Here is a 16,665-nt window from a genome sequence, read left to right on the forward strand (position 1 = left end):
CATCACACTGGAAATATTTATTTTTCTGAGATGAATCGAGGGTTAAGTATTTGCTAAGCACCCTGCTAAATGTTTTATATGCATCACTGCACTTAATCTGCACAGCAGCCCTCTAAAGTGAAGACTGTTTCTTTCCCCCATTTTACGGATGAGCAAACTGAGAGGTTAAGTGACTAGCTCAATCCTAGCATCCAAAGGCAGGAATCCAGAGACAGGTCTAACTCCAAGCCAGAGCTTGTAGCCACTATTCCTGGCTGCTGTTTCTAGGAGGCTCTGTGCAGAGACCACCTGGCTGCTTCTGCTGGATGGCTATTGCAGGGATCCACCAAATCTGTCCTCTGAAGGCTCTGCTCCATTAGAACCTTTTCTGGGGACAGAAGAAAATGTATTTAGGGGCCAAAGACAGCCCAGATCCTAGAGAGGGAGGTGCCACCTGTCCCCATTCTTGGGGTGCTCTGAAGTACAGGCTTTGGGCAGGAGTGGGGTGGGGTCAAGAAAGTCGACTTTTCTGGGTCACCGGGCTCTTGGCCACTGATTTCGGAGCCAGTGAACCAACGCCCAGAGACAGCAGAAGAGACAGGGGCACGGTGGGATTAAACGCAGCCCTGGCAGCCGCCCCTGCAACCGACCCCCAGAGGCAACAGCGGTTCTTCCAACTGGGAGGGAGCAGCAGTAGGGTCGCGGAGTGCGTTTGCCAACGCGGGATGCAGGCCGGAACCGCTGTGCCAGCTCCCACCTGGGCCGGCCCCGCGGGCGCTGGTTGGCTCCCTGGGAGCGCCGCTCGTCCTATCGCGCACCTGCACGGTTGCCAGGCAACTGAGACTGAGTTGTAACACCTCGGCAGAGCCAGGGTGGTGTTTTTATTTCCCGGCTGCTCTGAGTCCTTAGAAGTTGTACAAGAATGGCATTTGGTTTCTCTCCCCAAAGAGACCTCATCTTACCCCCACCCCGGTTCCCAGCCTCCAACCCAGCGGTCTCGGACCAGAAGCTCTCTGCTTTCACGGTGCGCTGCGGCGGTTCACTGCTGGGTCCCAGCCTGGCAGGGGCCTTGGACAGCTCTCAAGGCGCCCTCATTTTGGGAAGTCATCCTCAGGGAAGCTGAGGACTTCCTCCTAAGACAAGATGGTGGATCCAGTGGGGAAGGGCGGTCTCCAAGGTCACCAGGGTAACCACCACAGTTGCTGACCTCAGAACAACCTTGGGGTAGCAAGGCGGGGAAAGGGGGACACATCCTGGACCTGCCTTCACACAGATTGTCAGGTTTTCCCCAAATTTTAGTCTCTGCCTCACACCTTCCCTGTGTGTCACATCTGTGTACCACCTGCACTATTTTTTCACTTCTTTTTTTCTTCTGTAGATTGACCCACTTTAGCTTAAATAAATGTATTTAAAAAGGAAACTGATAACACTTCTGTAAATGGAGACTCAATATCACTTGCCATAAATAGAAAGCACTGCAAAAATAAATACAGAGAAAACAAAACATTAAATTTTAGCACATTGGAGGCTGATCTAATGATAACAAAATACTGCTTATTAAGCACTTACTGTGCCAGCTTAGCACAGTACATGGATTAACTCATTGGATCTCATAAATGTTCCCATTCCACAGATGGGGAAATTCACCTTCAGAGAGGTTAAGGGCTTTGGCCAAGGGCACATAGGCACTAAATGATGTTAAGATTCAGAACTGAGTCTCATTCCAAAGACTGGGCTTTTAACCATAACCTGTTCCATCTCCCCACATAGTGTCATCCCTGGCTTTGTCCACCTGGAGGCTAGGAGGTTACCCTTTCCAGGACTGGGGCAATGACTTGAGCCCCAACTGCAGTGACGTTTGCCTGGCCTTAAGGAATATAACCAGCTAGGTGTTTTCACAAATAAACCTCAAAGCTTACCAACAGTCCTGGTAGTATCTTATCTTGTTGTTCAGGAACTGAAGTTCATGGAGGTTAAGCCATCTGACCATAGTCATACTGCTCCTGAGTGGCAGGGCCAGGTTGCAAGTCCTATCTCCCTCTGCAGCATTAACACTCTTTTTTTGTGGGGGTGGGTACTGGAGATTTAACCCAGGGGCAATTTACCACTGAGTTACATCTTCAGCTCTTTTTGCTTTTTATTTTGAAATAGGGTCTCACTAAGTTATTTAGGGCCTCACAAGTTCCTGGAGCTGGCCTCCTGTCTCAGCCTCCCAAGCCGCTGGGATTACAGGTGTGTACCACTGTGCCTGGCTTCTTATACTTCTTTGTAACTCATTCAGTCTCACACACAGAGAAGAACATTTCATTATTAGCAAATCATACAGCAAAATGGAACCTTCTTCTTTTACCCCAGGAACCAGTCTCCACCTGGGGAGAGTGGCCATTTGTGGAATCCAGCCTAGGCTATGAACAGACACTTCCTCAGAGCCAAGCCAGAACTCAGCAACCATGACTGCCTTTAGATGGGCAAGGACCCCCACGCATCTCACACCTCAGCAAGACTCCTGCACCACTGGGCAGGGATGTTTGTTTGACTTTATTATCTGCCCTCCTGGAAACATAGTTCATCATCCCTATCAAAATGAGCAACTGCATTTCTCGCTCCAGAGTTGGCTCATTCTTACCTGGAATAGAAAGAACAAGGGCGCGTTTGGAGAAGGAGGAAAATCATATGTTATTTTTAAAAGGCCTTTTGAGTGAGTGCTGAATAGAGTTCAAGAAAATTGCCTTAAAGACCTGTTCTCGGCGGGAATGGCGTTTCTCATGGCTCCCAAGTATTTGGAAACTTAATTGCACATTTGTACGGGCTACTGTTTTTATTTCTTTCTGGTCTCAGAGGTGGGCTTTGAAGATTGTGCTCTCTCTCTAATGGTTTTCTTTATCTCAAATAAATTTCGCACACCTGCAAGGTAGAGCTGCTTGAAAGAAACTGTGTCGGAATTGGCTGTCTATTTAATAAATCTGCAAATGTCTCAGGGTTCGCTGAGATGATGTGGCGTTAGCTCACTTTGAGCCTCCTGTCACAGGGGTGCAGCCTAATCCCCTTCCTGCTAAAGGGTCTGTACTCTCTGCAGATGTTCTGAACTGCAGAGTCTCAGCCCACATCTTTGCAGAAACCCTTTCTCCACCTCAAGCCGGAAGCCAGTCTAGTGGTGGAGACTGATCTGTGTGGGTGTTTGGGGCCTTTTAGGCCAAGATGCTAATAAGAGGCTTTTAGGTTAATTGTAGAATCACAGCTCCCAACTACTAGGAACTTCCTCAACCTTCCACGCCTTGTTTTCTCAAAGAACTAGAAAGTTCAATGTGGGGTCAGAACTGTGTATGAAGCAGGGTAGGAATTAGACCCCAGTGCTCGGGGCTTGGGGGTGGCAGTGCTAAGGCTGTGGGAGACTCCAGGCTTGTGCCCAACCCCTTCTGGACCTCTCTGGCTTCTCCCCTTTGGAGATGTGATATTAGAAGGCCTAACCGTTTGGCCTCCAGAGGCTGGTGAGCCTGAGTGTGAATGTGGGCCCTGCCACTCTCCAGCTGCTGACGGTATGGGCACGGGCCCTGGGAATTGTCCAGCGCCACCATGGGCTCCTGCCTCATGTGAGACCCTGGCAGCTGATCAGAGGCAGAGAGGAGAGTGAGGGCTGGCTCCAGACTGGCTCCAGCCCTGACCAGAGGTCTCCCTCTTGTCGGGATGTCCCCTCCACATCGTTTCTCAGTTCAGGATTCTGATTTCCAGTCCTTTTCTTTGACTCCTCAGGCCTAGGAATGGTAATACCAGTGGTTTCTTGTCTATTCATTACTCTCCTAGGCACTGCCCACACCTTTAAGTTCTCTCTCTCTCTTTTTTCCTTTGGGTCTTTTCGTGGTGCTAGGGATAGAACCCAGGGCCTTGTGCTGACTTACACCCTCAGCCCAATTGTCCTTGTGTTTGTCAATTGTCCCTATATTAAGTCATCCTTAAATTGGCTAATGACACCTAGGGACAGGACTGGCTAGTCACCTCTATCCTTGGACCCATGCTAGTCTTCCATCTAGCTTTTTGCTTTCCATGCATGAACTAGGCACTGCTGACTGATACTGTGATTTGGGAGAAGGACGATCAAGGGAGCAGAATCCCACAGGACTCAAAAAGCTGGTATTTCTCGTGTCCTGTGACTTCCCATAGAAGTTGTCCTTCCTACCGATAACATGCACATTCGTTTTTGTCTTTATTTACTGTTATTGTGAAATGAAGTGGCCACAGGTTTCACCCACAGGGTTTCCACTGAGAGTGCAAAAGAAACAGATGACATGGGACATCCAGGAACAGCAGGTGAGGTGGGACCATGAGCTTGTCTCTGCAACTGCCTTTCAGCTGTTGCTTCTCTGCATGAAGGAGACAGGTCTGGTCACTCTGAAGTCCCATTCAGTCTCTGGGGTTGAGCATTCAGGAACCACCAGGGTAGTGTAGAAAATGAGCCTGAGAGGAGTCCTGCGCTGTTAGTGCGGCTGCCGGTGCCTGTGCTGTCCAGGAAGGCGAGAAAGACACCTGGGTCTCTGCTCCTAAAGACCCACAGCTAAGTTGAGACGTTAGCACTCTCCCAGGAGATGAGGAGGGGACCAGGCAGAAGAAGGAACAAACAGGTTTAGTCGGAAGCAGATTAGGGTGGGAAAAGCTCCCTGGAGAAGGCAGCCCTGGGATTTGGGGGAAGAGAGTGAGTAGGGGTTTTCCGGGGAGAAGGGTTGGGGTTGCTAGGCTGAAAGGAGTAGTGGGTTCTGAAAGAAATCAGAACTCTCAGGGAAAGCAGCAGCTGGACTGGCTTATTTAGGGCCTTAACACCAGGAAGGGTGTTTGGATCAAGAAATAGGGCTTTGGGAGTGCAGAGAGGACTTTTTTTTTTTTTTTTTTTTTTTTTCTTTTGCAATTGGGAATCAAACTCAGGCCTTGAGTATGCTAGACAAGCACTCCACCAGAGTCACTCCCCAACCCATAGAGAAGGAATTCTTAACCTAGGGTTCACAAGTGGACCTCAGAGCATCCCTGAACCTCCTGAAATTGTATGGTGCAGTGAAATTGTATGGGAGTGTCTTGTCTGTCAAACCTGCCTGCTCAGTCCCAGTTCTGCCACTTTCTCGCTATTCCTCTCTCTTTAAGCCTCAGTTTTCTCATCTAGAAAATGGAACTAAGTGCTAGTATCAGCATCATGATACGTTGGGGATAACAAGTCGGTAACCCACAATGCTCTTCTGTCACTGGCATACAGTAAAGGGCAGCTGTCATTAATATGATGCAGAACTGTGAGTGATTCTGTGGAGGCACACTGCTCTAGGGAGGGGTCTCCTACAGGTGTCATGAGATTCCTTAAGGGGTCCCTGATTCAAAAAATGTTAAGCACCACTTGCTGCTTGAGAGGTTTAAAAATAGAGGAGTGTTCAGCAGCAGAGAGTAGTGTTTATGGGAACTAAACTGGTGGCAGGGGCCTGCGGGCAGGGAAGCCGGCGTGGAGCCCTCCTGTCCATCTGTTGGCTCCCCCATCCTTCCATCCATTCCCTCGCTTCTCAAGCATTGCTGAGCACCGACCCAGTCAGGCCCCCTGCTAGATGCCGAGGGCACCGAGACCAAAAACACATGTCAGTGAGGAAGGAAGATGGGCAGTGGCCAATCTGCAAAGATGGTCTGCAACCCTCTCGCTATTCATTTTCTTGGGCCCATGTGGCATCTGGGTTGGGTCTATAACTTGATTTAACTAGTAGAATGCATCGGAAATGAGGCCATGGCCTGGTCATGCCACAGGAAGGTTCACTTTCATAGTTTAGGGAGCTCTGCACCCCTATTTAAAGGTCAGCTACCTTGTCAGAGAAATCATGTCCAGAGACTGCACTGACAGGAGAAACCCTGAGACCACGGAAGAGGGAAAGGCCCAGAGGTCCAGTGTCTTAGTTCAGTTCTCAGATGACTCCAGTCCCTGCCACCATCTAAATGGAACCTCATGAGACACTCCCAGTAAGAAGAGAGCTGTCTCGTTGAGTCTATTTGACCCACAGTCATGAGGTCATGGCAGTTTTATTTTAAGCCATTTTTTTCTTTTTTTCTTTTTTTTTTTTTTGGTACTAGGGATTGAACTCAAGGGCACTCAACCTCTGAGCCACATCCCCATCTTTTTTTTATATTTTATTTAGGTCTCACTGAGTTGCTTAGGGCCTTGATAAATTGCTGAGGCTGGTTTTGAACCGGCAATCCTCCTGTCTCAGCCTCCTGAGCCACTAGGGGTATGCCACTGTGCCCGGCTTAACTATTTATCTGTCCATTTTCTGTTGCTATAACAGAATATCTAAGACTGCTTAATTTATAAAGGAAACAGGTTTGTTCTGACTCACAGTTCTGGAGACTAGATGTCTAAGATCATGATGCTGACACCTTCATGGCTTCTGGTGAGGACCTCATGCTGCTCCAACTTATGGCAGAGGGCAGAAGGACAAGTGGGCCATGGAAAGAGAGAGAACATGAGAGGCAGCTTCACTTTATAACAGCCTACTCTCATTTTAACTACTATAGTCCTGTGAGAGCAGAAGTCCCCTGCATGAGAAAGGCACGAGTCCATCCATGCTGGCTCTGCCTTCAGGACCCAAACCCATCCCACAAGGCCCATCCCCCAAAATCACCACACTGGGGCTAGGTCTCAACATGAGCCTTGGTGGAGATAAACCACATTTAAACCACCACAGCCTCTCCCTCCAAGAAGCTTCTTACATGTGTAGAAATAAATGAAGACCAACCAAATGAGAAGGGGTAAAGGTTACTTACACAGAGCTGGCTAGAGCAAAGGGGTCAGCACTGTCACTTGCATTTGTCGGAGTCAAAAGCAGACAGAGGAGGGGAGATGTTTTATAGTGGAAAAAAGGAAATGCTTCAGGTAACCCTGACTGGAGCGGCATGGGGAAGCTGTGGATTAAATAGAAGAAGGACATCCAGTGTGACTCGCTAGGGACGTATATTTGACTTCCTCTGGTTGGTTCTAGGTTGGAAGCAGGGATAAGTTAGGAAAACTAATCAAGTCCTGGCTGTTTTGAGCTGATTATCACAGGGGTTATTATTTGGTTTTCTGGATTGTTTGCTGGAAATAGTGGTCTAATCTTATACAGGTCTGACTTGTAAAGATGGGTTGGTTTCCCAGGTTGGTTGCTGCAGATTGTGGGTCAGAGTTCTATTTTTATACATGGTCTGGCACTGTTCATTTGTCTGTTTAGTCTCTCACTCAGATATAGAAACCTGCACGCAAACTGACAGTTTTGAGGCCATGTTGAATGAACGGTGTTTTAGGTAAACCCAAAGGGAAGAGAGTCCCCCTCTCCTATGTCAAGTTTGAAGAACAGGAGGGAATTAATCAGGTGGATGAGGGAAGGAGGGACATCCCAGGTGGAGAGTCATCACGACCCCAGGTCTGGAGATGGGAGAGAACATGGCACATACCAGGAACTTAGCAGGTTGATGTGGCTGGGCTTGTGGCTGCAGGGAGTGCTGACTTAGGTCTGGGGTACTAAGCAAAGAGTTCAACACCCTCTTAAAAGAGCATCAGAGACATCTGGAGTGATATCATCAGAGTTGGGTTTCAGAAAAACATCTCAGATGAAGAAGGTGGAGTGGGGCAAAGTCAAAAGCAGGAGATTAGTGAGGAGGCAGCTGTACCACCCAAAGAAAGTTCTAGAAGTGTAACTACAGGATTTGGTGAACTGGACTGCAAGCAAGAAGAGAATGCAGAGTTCAGAAGGAGAATTCCAGAATCCCAGATTTTTTTTGGTAGTGGGGATTAAACCCAGAGGCACTCAACCACTGATCCACATCCCCAGCCCTTTTTATATTTTATTTAGAGACAGGGTCTCACTGAGTGGCTTAGGGCCTCACTAAGTTGCTGAGGCTGGCTTTGAACTTGTGATCCTTCTGCCTCAGCCTCCCCAACCTCTGGAATTACAGGTGTGTACCACCATGCCCAGCAGAATCACAGATTTCTGAAAGATCAAGGTGGTCTCTGAGAAGGTGACCCAAGAAGAGGGAGGAGTTTCACAGGGGACCACTGAGTGGGAAGAGGCTGGGAGAGCCCGCAGGACATGTGCAAGAAGCCACTGAGGACACACATTTGGAGTTCAAAGAAAGCTAAGATGAAGTTGAAGTCATCGAGATATGCATAGGGCATGGTGGCCCCCAAGGACTGTGGGTAAAATGAAAAGGAGAGACATCCATGACAGGCACTGAGAAGAAATATCCAGAGAAGTTGGAGTAGACCCAGAAAAGATTTGTGTCAAGGAAATCAGCGAGGAGATTTCAAGAGAGCTTTATTCTCAGGGGCAGTTGAGGGAAGATATGTCCTTTCTAGAAATGGTTGGATTTGGGCACTGGTAGGGAAGTTTGTGGGTGAAAAGGAGTGGAACCCCAGGTGTAGGTTCTGAAGACAGAGGTGGGAGAGGAAGTGGGCCTACATCCCCAATATAGCTCTTTCAAGAAGGTTGCCTATGCAGGGGAGCAGAGAGGCGGTAACTGCGGGAGAGTTCAGTTAGGCAGGTTTTGTTGTTCAATGGGAGAGATTGGAGTTGAATCTATAGGCAGAGAGGCACAGTGCATAGCAGGGGTGGGGAACCCAAGATGCTGAGTGAGGGGGCACAGTACTCAGGGAAGGCAGCTGTCAGCAATGACGAAGGCCTTGGGCAGAATCCAGGCTGCAGGTAGAGTTGTGTTGGCCCACACAGTGTTTTGTTTCTGTTTTTGTTATTTGTTGAATTTGGTGCCAACCAACTGAATGCAAAAATCCAGAATTCCAGGCTCTGGCAAAATCCAGAGACCCAATAACTTAGGACCCCCTCCTTTCATCAGGGCACTGGTGACTGGAGCCTGGGACCCTGAATGGGCCTGGCTTCTATTTTGCCACCTGGACCTCTGAGTGCCCACTTCATCCTCTTCTGTTTCCTGCCTGGTCCTACCTCTAATCATTTGAATTGAAACCCTGGGGTGAGGGGAGGCGGGAGGATAGAACCAGGGCAGAGAGTCAGGCCTGTGGCTCTGAGGGACATGGGAAGATGTTGCAAAGGTCAGGACTGGGAGTGAAATAGGGATTGAGAAGAGAGGGCAAGTTGGACGCGGTGGTGCATGTCTGTAATTCCAGTGGCTCAGGAGGCTGAGGCGGAGGATCACAAGTTCAAAGCCAGCCTCAGCAACTTATCAAGGCCCTCAACAACTGAACTGGGGATGTGGTTCAGTGGTTAAGTGCCCCTGGGGTTCAATCCCCAGTACCAAAAAAGAAAAACGGGGCAGGGCAAGACTAGGAAGGGCCACTGAAGGAAATGGGAGGGGAAGCTGTGAAGATCCCATAGGATAATGCTGGGGTGGTGGCAATGCTGGACGAGCTAAGATAGTGAATTGGATTGGGTGACAGAACAGGGGCTAGAGGAAGAAGATGGGACAAAGGACCTGCTCTGTCCTCCAGGAGCTTCCCTATCCAGCTTCAGTGTCCCTTGACTCTGTTTGTGGGTGGGGGCTGTCCCCAAGTCTTGGGACCATACAGGCAGGGCTCTTGAAAACAGAGCCTATACTCCCCCAATCCAGACACTCCCCTGGGCTAGAAACAGATGAGATGACTCCACTTAGTATTGGGAAGGAGTCCAGTCAGAGAAACCCCTGCTTTGAGAAGTAGAAATGCTCCTTAGATTCTGATCAGAATTCCTCCCCATCCCTCGCGACAGGCCCTCAGGAAATGTTCTCTCCCACACCCCCACCTGTCTTCCCTTTGAAAGTAGCTTTTGCCTGTCCTTCCGTGGCCATATGCCTGCTTCCATCAGTAGTCCAGGTGAGGCTTGCTCTTGACAGTAGGCCTCATCCAGGGCCTCCTCAGGTAACAGCTCAACACACACTTCAAGATTAAAACATCCCCATTCATGCTCTCTGCGGGAACGTTCTCCTCTCAGTCTCACTGAGAATTGTGTGTGGCTTGGGCACATGTCACCGACTCATGTCGAGTTGCAGTGTAATTAGGTGATGGTGGGGAAAATTCCATCCATCTCCTGGGAATGCTGGAATAATGAGCCATCACAGAAGACCAAGGAGTTTGGCAGGGGGCTGCTGACCTGAGCCGAGGCTCGGATCATTCATTAGCTCTGGAGCTGCCCGTGATCTGTTCCTCATCCTGGCTGTGTATGTGAGCTGGCCCGGTTCTTGAGCGGGAGGCGGGAGCTGTCGTGGAGAACTTGAAAGGCTGTCCCAGACTTTGAAGCAGGGAGAGTGAGCGAGTCATCCCTTTCTGGACTGGGAGCAGGCAGAGCCATGGTCCTCCACTAGGCAGGTGGCCATTTGCTAAACTAAACCCGGGTGGAGGCGGAGGCCCTGGGGCAGAGCAGAGAGTGGCCAGGGGTCTTCAGAAGGCCCATTCTACCCTGAGTTAGTGCCCTTCTGGGCTTTGAGGGTCATCGCCCAGACTCACTCAGGGACCCTGACCCATCTGATTCCTCTTTCAGAGGTTCCTGAGGATACCAAAGAAGTGACATCAGAGAGGCCAGTTGTGCTCTCAGCCTAGTCTTTCCAGCAGTTCCAGGACAGCCCCCTCTCCATCGGGCCACTGGCTTGTCTCCACTTGGCACTACCCAGTGCTCCCACAGCAGCAAGGATATTACCCTGGGCAGCCTCCCGCCATTCTATCCTCATTCCAAGGCGGGAACTCCCGGTGGGCTCCTCTCGCACTCTTTCACCTTCTCCTAATAGGACCTCATCAGGTCTTGGCACCACAGCCCATCCCCCACAGGCACCTTTCTGTCTTGGCTCCCTCTCCTCTATCTGGGGCCCTGGGGCCCTGTGCATGGCTAGGCAAGCACTCTGAAGCTGAGTGACACCCCAGCCCCTATCTGCCTTTATTTCTTCTTCTCTCTCCTCCCTCTCCTCTTTCTCCTTAGCTCATTCCTGGTTGGGAATCTGCTACCTAGACTTTCCCAGGGGCTGTGTTTGCTCATTACTCAGAACTGCCTCCGGGGGTCTCAAACACCAGGATATGCTCCTGTTCTTTCCCTGCTGCCTCCACGAGAGCATGGGCCACTAAGGCAGCCACAGGTTCCTTCCTGCCCACAGCCACCTCCACAGTGCTCTGTCAGCGCAGAACGGAGGGGATGACCGCAAGGCCCTCCCCTGGTTCTAGCCGGGCCTTGCCACTTCATGTCCCCAGGACCTCTCGGGGCACACAGCCTTTGATGGGGAGTCACTGGCCTTTCAGGGCTCATTTAGGAGCCCTGAAGTACAGGTTCTCCCCAAGCAGCACCCCCTTTAGGGGGCCTTACGCTGGCGTTCTTCCTGCTGCTCCCTACCCCAGAGGGCAAGTGTGTCGGTCAAGATGACCTCTGTCCAATAGGAAGGGGAGCTACCCGTACTTTGAACTTCCTAACAGCCATGTTAGAAAGACAGAAAGCAACAGGTAAAATTAATTTTAAAATATTTAAATTTAATCCAATATATTCAAAATATTATCATCTCACTGTGTAATCAATATAAAAGCTACTCATGAGACATTTTGCATTCTTTTTCATAGGAAATCTTTGAAGTAGCCACATCTCAACTGTCCTACTCAGACACCACGTGCTGGGTACATGACACCCCAGTATTCTCCACTCAAACAGCCCCCACCTGCCTCCAGATCCTCTTTCCCATGAAATTCTACCTGAAGGTTGAGGTGGGAAGGTACAAACCAGGCTTCGCCTCTTTGGATGGGGCTGGTTCCCCATGGGTTTGTTTTCCTTCTTGGCTCAAAATTCACTCTGGTCCTAGAGGCCTGGGTGATGGGAGCCTTGAGCCACTGAGAAGCAGGAGAGGAGGGGCATAGCCTGAGGTAGTGGGGACCTGGGAGGTGGCAGGGCTGGGATCCAGCAGAGGTGCCCTGGATAAGACTGACCAGCAGAAAGGGGCAGGGTAGGGGCACTGGAGTCCACAGACAGGTTAATGGCTCCCGCCTTGCCCAAAATTGAATTTGCTCTCCTGAGCCTCCTGGCTTTGGGGAAGGGCCTCTCCTCCTGGGAGTTCAGATCGACTCCCAGAGCCACAGGGCCTGGGTCAGTGGGGCCTGATTCAATCAGGAGAAATGAAGATTGTGGGCTCACAGACAGTCCAGCGCCCAGAGGGGCTGGTGACTGTGCCCAGGAAGAAGTCTGGGAGAGCTGATGCAAGGAGGGTGCTCTAGATCCATCCTAGCTCAGAGTGGGAGAGTGGGGCCCTCTCCTGATTCTTTTTTTTTTTTTTTTTTTTTTTTTTGGTACTGGAGATTTAACCCCAGAAGTGCTCTGCCACTGAGCTACATCCCCAGGGTAGTCAGGGTCTTGCTAAGTTGCTGAGGGTCTCCATAAATGCAGTCCTCCAGCCTCAGCCTCCTGAGTTGCTGGGACTACAGGCCTGGGCTGGGCCAGATACCTGACTCTCTCCTTAAAGTCCAGGGGACAGTTGTCTATAATGTAGATCATCACCCACCTTCCCACCTTTCTTAAAGGTGGTTGCAGGATGATTCAAAATCAGAAAACCAGGAACTAGTCTGTTTTTCTCTGTCTGCAAGGAGTCTACACATGCCAGGACCTGGGCAGGAGGAAAAAACAAACAAAGGAACAAGAGACTCCATCCTTTCTTTCCAGTACCTTGTATGTGCATGAACCCCAACTCCGAGACATATATTGTATCTCATCTGCGAGAGGCAAGTGTGGTTCTGCAAACTAGAAAAGACATCATATGACTGCTAGCAGGACATGCTCCCTCCTGTCTCCGGGCGTCGCCCAGACGGTGCCCTGGCCTGTCCTCCCGCTTCCTCCTGGACGGTCAGCTGGGGCTTGCCTTCCCTCTGGGAGTCTTCCTGGTTGCTCTTCTCCCCAGCAGCATCACTTTCTTCCCTCATCTGTGCTTCGCAAGCTTTGTAGATGGTTCCCTGACAGCACTTGATAATGCATTGGCTCACTCAATCCACTGATAATTATTGAGGGCCTCCCAGGTGCCTGGCACTGTCCTGGGGGCTGGGGCTGTCACAGGGAACAAGCTGACAAGGACAAAGACAATAAACACATAAGCAAATAATTAAACAAGGTACTCCTGAGAGTGTTAAGTGCTAAAAGGGAAATAAATGGGGTAAGTACTTATGAAATCCTGAGTGACTGGGGGCAAGAGGGGGACAGCTGTAGATAGGGAGGTGATGTTTGACCCGAGACCTGACTGCCAAGCAGATGATCCTGCAAAGTCCTGGGCCGACACCATGTAGGAACAGCCAATGCTAAGACTCAGGGGCAAACATGGTGTGATTCCTTTTGTATGAGCTATCTGGAATAGGCAAATCCACAGAGACTGAGAGCCAATTAATGGTTGCCAGGGGTGGGGGATGACTGCTAATGGGTATGGAGTTTCCCTGTAGGGCAAACGACAATGTTCTGGAACTAGACAGCAGTGATGGTTGCACATCATTGTGAATGCACTACACACTGCTGAACTGTTTGCTTTAAAATGGTAAATTTTATGTTATTCATTTGTAGTAAATATTTGTGGACTTTACTATAAAACAAAACTAAAACCACCAGGGCAAGAACGAACTGGTTGTGGCCTAGGAACAGTGGCTAGCGTGGCTAGTGATGGGGAGGGTGGTAGAGGATAGTGCTGGGAGAGGTGGTCAGGGCTGAGCGTGAGGGATTTGTGGACTACGTTACCGGAAGGCATTTTATTCTGGTGCAATGGGAAGCCACGGGAAGATTTCAAGCAGAAAAGTAGTGTGATCATACTTACTGGTTTTTATTTTCATGGTGCTGGGGAATCAAACAAGGCAAGTACTTCACCACTGAGTCACACCCCAGGCCTGTGCTGTTTTTGATCCTGCCGTCTGTCTGTGGTGATGGGACTGAAATAAAAGCTGGGAGATCCATTAGGGAGTGGTCCAGGGGAGAGATGGCAGTGGCCTAGGATAGGGCGGGGGCGGCGGGGATGGTATGATACGGATTAGATTGAATGTGGAACCAATGGGACTTAGGGCATCAAAGGAAAAGAGAATGAAGGGAAGGGAAGAATGAAAAATAACACCAACATTTTCAGCCTGAGCGGTGCCCTCAGATGAGATAGGGAAGCCCATGTGGAAACACACTGAGGACATGTTGAGCAGACATCTACATGGCAACGTCAGGTGGACCGGTGGGTAGACCTCTCTGGAGTTCAAGACTGAGACATGCATCTGATCTCATCTCTGTGGAGATGGTATTGAAAACGGGGCCTAAGCAAGTTCACCTGGGGATAGGTGTGACTATAGAAAAGATTCAAGGGCTGAATCCTGGGGAATCAGGATATGTAGAGATGAGGCTGAGGAAGAGCAGAACAAGAAGGAGCAGCCGGCAATGAGTGGCAGGGGAAGGGAAATGGCAGAGCCATCCCTCTGAAATAAAGAGAAGTGTTTCCAGCAGGAAGAGCCAGCAGTGTCCAGGAAGGTGAGCAGATGAGGACAAAAGTCACTATTGGGTATAGCCACAGGATTATAGATCTGTCTCTCTGGTGAGTCCGAACACCCAGCACATAATAGGTACTTATGAAAGACCATGAAATGATGATGTTCTGCCCTGTGGCATAGACTACCCAGAGCAGAGGGGTTTGAGTGGAACCTGACCTTGAAGGCAGTGGCTGAAGGACTTGGGCCACCCAGGAAATAAAATGAGCCATTTGGGGCCCAGTAATGATGGTGCATGCCTGTAATTTCAGTGATTTAGGAGACTTCAGGAGGAGGATCACAGGTTCAAGCACAGTCTGAACAACTTAGTGAGATCCAGTCTCAAAAACAAAAAGGGCTGAGGATCTAGCTCACTTGTAGAGCACCCCTGGGTTTAATCCCCAGTACTGCAAAAGAAGAAAGAAAAAACAAAGTCATTTTGGGGCGAAGGGTTGGGGAGCTTATAGAAGCCCAGGATTCCAGCTCACCCACTGGTATACCCTAGGAGTGCCATACCCTTTACCCTCCGCTTCTGGTCCCTTTTGCCTCTCAGGGGGTGATTCATGTTTCAATATATTCCAGCTGAAAAAGGATCAGATTTTGAGCAGGTGGTAAGCCAGTACATGGAAATTTGATATATTTTGACTAATGCAGTTTGAAATTTGAAAACTGCAGACAATTTTATTCAAAATCCATTTTTATACCAACTCATTATTGGGGGGGAAAGGCAAGATTTCAGGTTTCCTGTGAACCCAGGCCTGTCACCACTGAGCCCCGCTAAGCAGGCTTGACCCATGGCCGGCCTGCGCACTGTCGGCTGCCTGCCTCAGCCGCTTCGTGTCCCTGCCGGAAACTCTTTCTTTAGCAACCTCTTTCAAGTATCCCTCTGGGGGTTACTAGTCCAATTTAATCTGACCTTCAGCCCCACCTCTGTCGCACCAACTCCAGCAAATCCCTGGGGCTGGCACTTAAGACAAGTTTTGTGATAACAGTCGTTGGTATTACACAGAATTTCCACTTCCTTCCCCATCTGCCTTGTCCATTTCCCTGGCCTCCTGAGTGTGAAGCCCAAGAAGAGGAAATAAATGATGGAGACAGGGGGAGGGATGAGGTTATTGGCAAGGGAGCAAGGACAGGGCTTATGGAGGTTGGGGGTGATGTTGGGAGAGGGTCTCTGAGTGTCATGAGATGCAAGATCAGTCTTGTGTGAATCCTGGCTCCACCACCTAGAGCAAAACACAGCCCTCTGTTGAACCTCTTTTTTCTCATTGGCAAATGGGGATTTGAATATCTTCATAATAATTTGGGGAGGTGGGCATTCAAAGAGTATATGTGAATGCTCCCTGAATGGTAGATCTGACACGTTAACCCCCGTTGGCTCCCTACGATCTCCTCATATGAGGCAGAGGTTTTGTGTCTTCTGAGTAGTTCACACTTTGGTTGGGAAGGCAAACAGAAAAGGGTTGCATCCTTGAAAGCCGCTATGGTTGATGATTTCCAGGGTGTAATTTTTTTTTTTTTAACTAGGGGTTGAATCCAGGGTTGTTTATCAGAGTCACATCCCCAGTCTTTCTTTTTTTTTTTTTTTAGGTGTAGGTGGACACAATACCTTTTATATATTTTTTATTTTTATGTGGTGCTGAGGATCAAACCCAGTGCCTCACTGCATGTTAGGCAGGCGCTCTACCACTGAGCCACAACCCCAGCCCCTCAGTCCTTATTTTTCATTTTGAGACGCGGTCTCACTAAGTTGCTTAGGCCCAGGCTGACCTGGAACTTGTGAGCCTCCCTGGTCCCTAGAATGATAGGTGTGCGTCATCACACTTGGCCTGGGTATAGAACTTAAGGCTGCTTTATGAGCTGAACTTTCTGAACAATGACTTGTCAGTGGTGTCAAGAAGACTTTGATCAATAAATCTGATCTAAAGAAAGGATCAGAAATTTGAACAAAGTCATGTGCATAAAGGTGTTTCCTATAGGGTTATCTAGGTTTTTCTTTAATATTTTTTAGTTGTTGATGGACTTTTAATTAATTAACTAATTAATTTGTTTATATATGGTGCTGAGAATTGAACCCAGTATCTCATACATGTGAGGCAAGTGCTCTAACACTGACCTACCACCCCAACCCCTAGTTTTAACTGACTCTTCAAAGAATTGATGGATACATTGGTATGGTAATATATCAAAAGTCCCCGACAGGTATACAAAGATGTTCTCATCACCCCAGTCCTCCAGAGTCCCAGTAGTCCCTC

General features: G+C 49.3%; 1 protein-coding gene across 1 annotated transcript in view; it reads left to right on the plus strand.

Moving 5' to 3' along the window:
• Nucleotides 1-16,665, plus strand: part of Rtn4rl1 (reticulon 4 receptor like 1) — a 72,268-nt gene that overhangs the window by 39,732 nt on the left and 15,871 nt on the right. The gene's annotated exons all lie outside the window — the stretch shown is intronic.

The sequence above is a fragment of the Sciurus carolinensis genome, chromosome 3, assembly GCF_902686445.1.
Source record: "Sciurus carolinensis chromosome 3, mSciCar1.2, whole genome shotgun sequence".
Classification (NCBI taxonomy): Eukaryota; Metazoa; Chordata; class Mammalia; order Rodentia; family Sciuridae; genus Sciurus; species Sciurus carolinensis.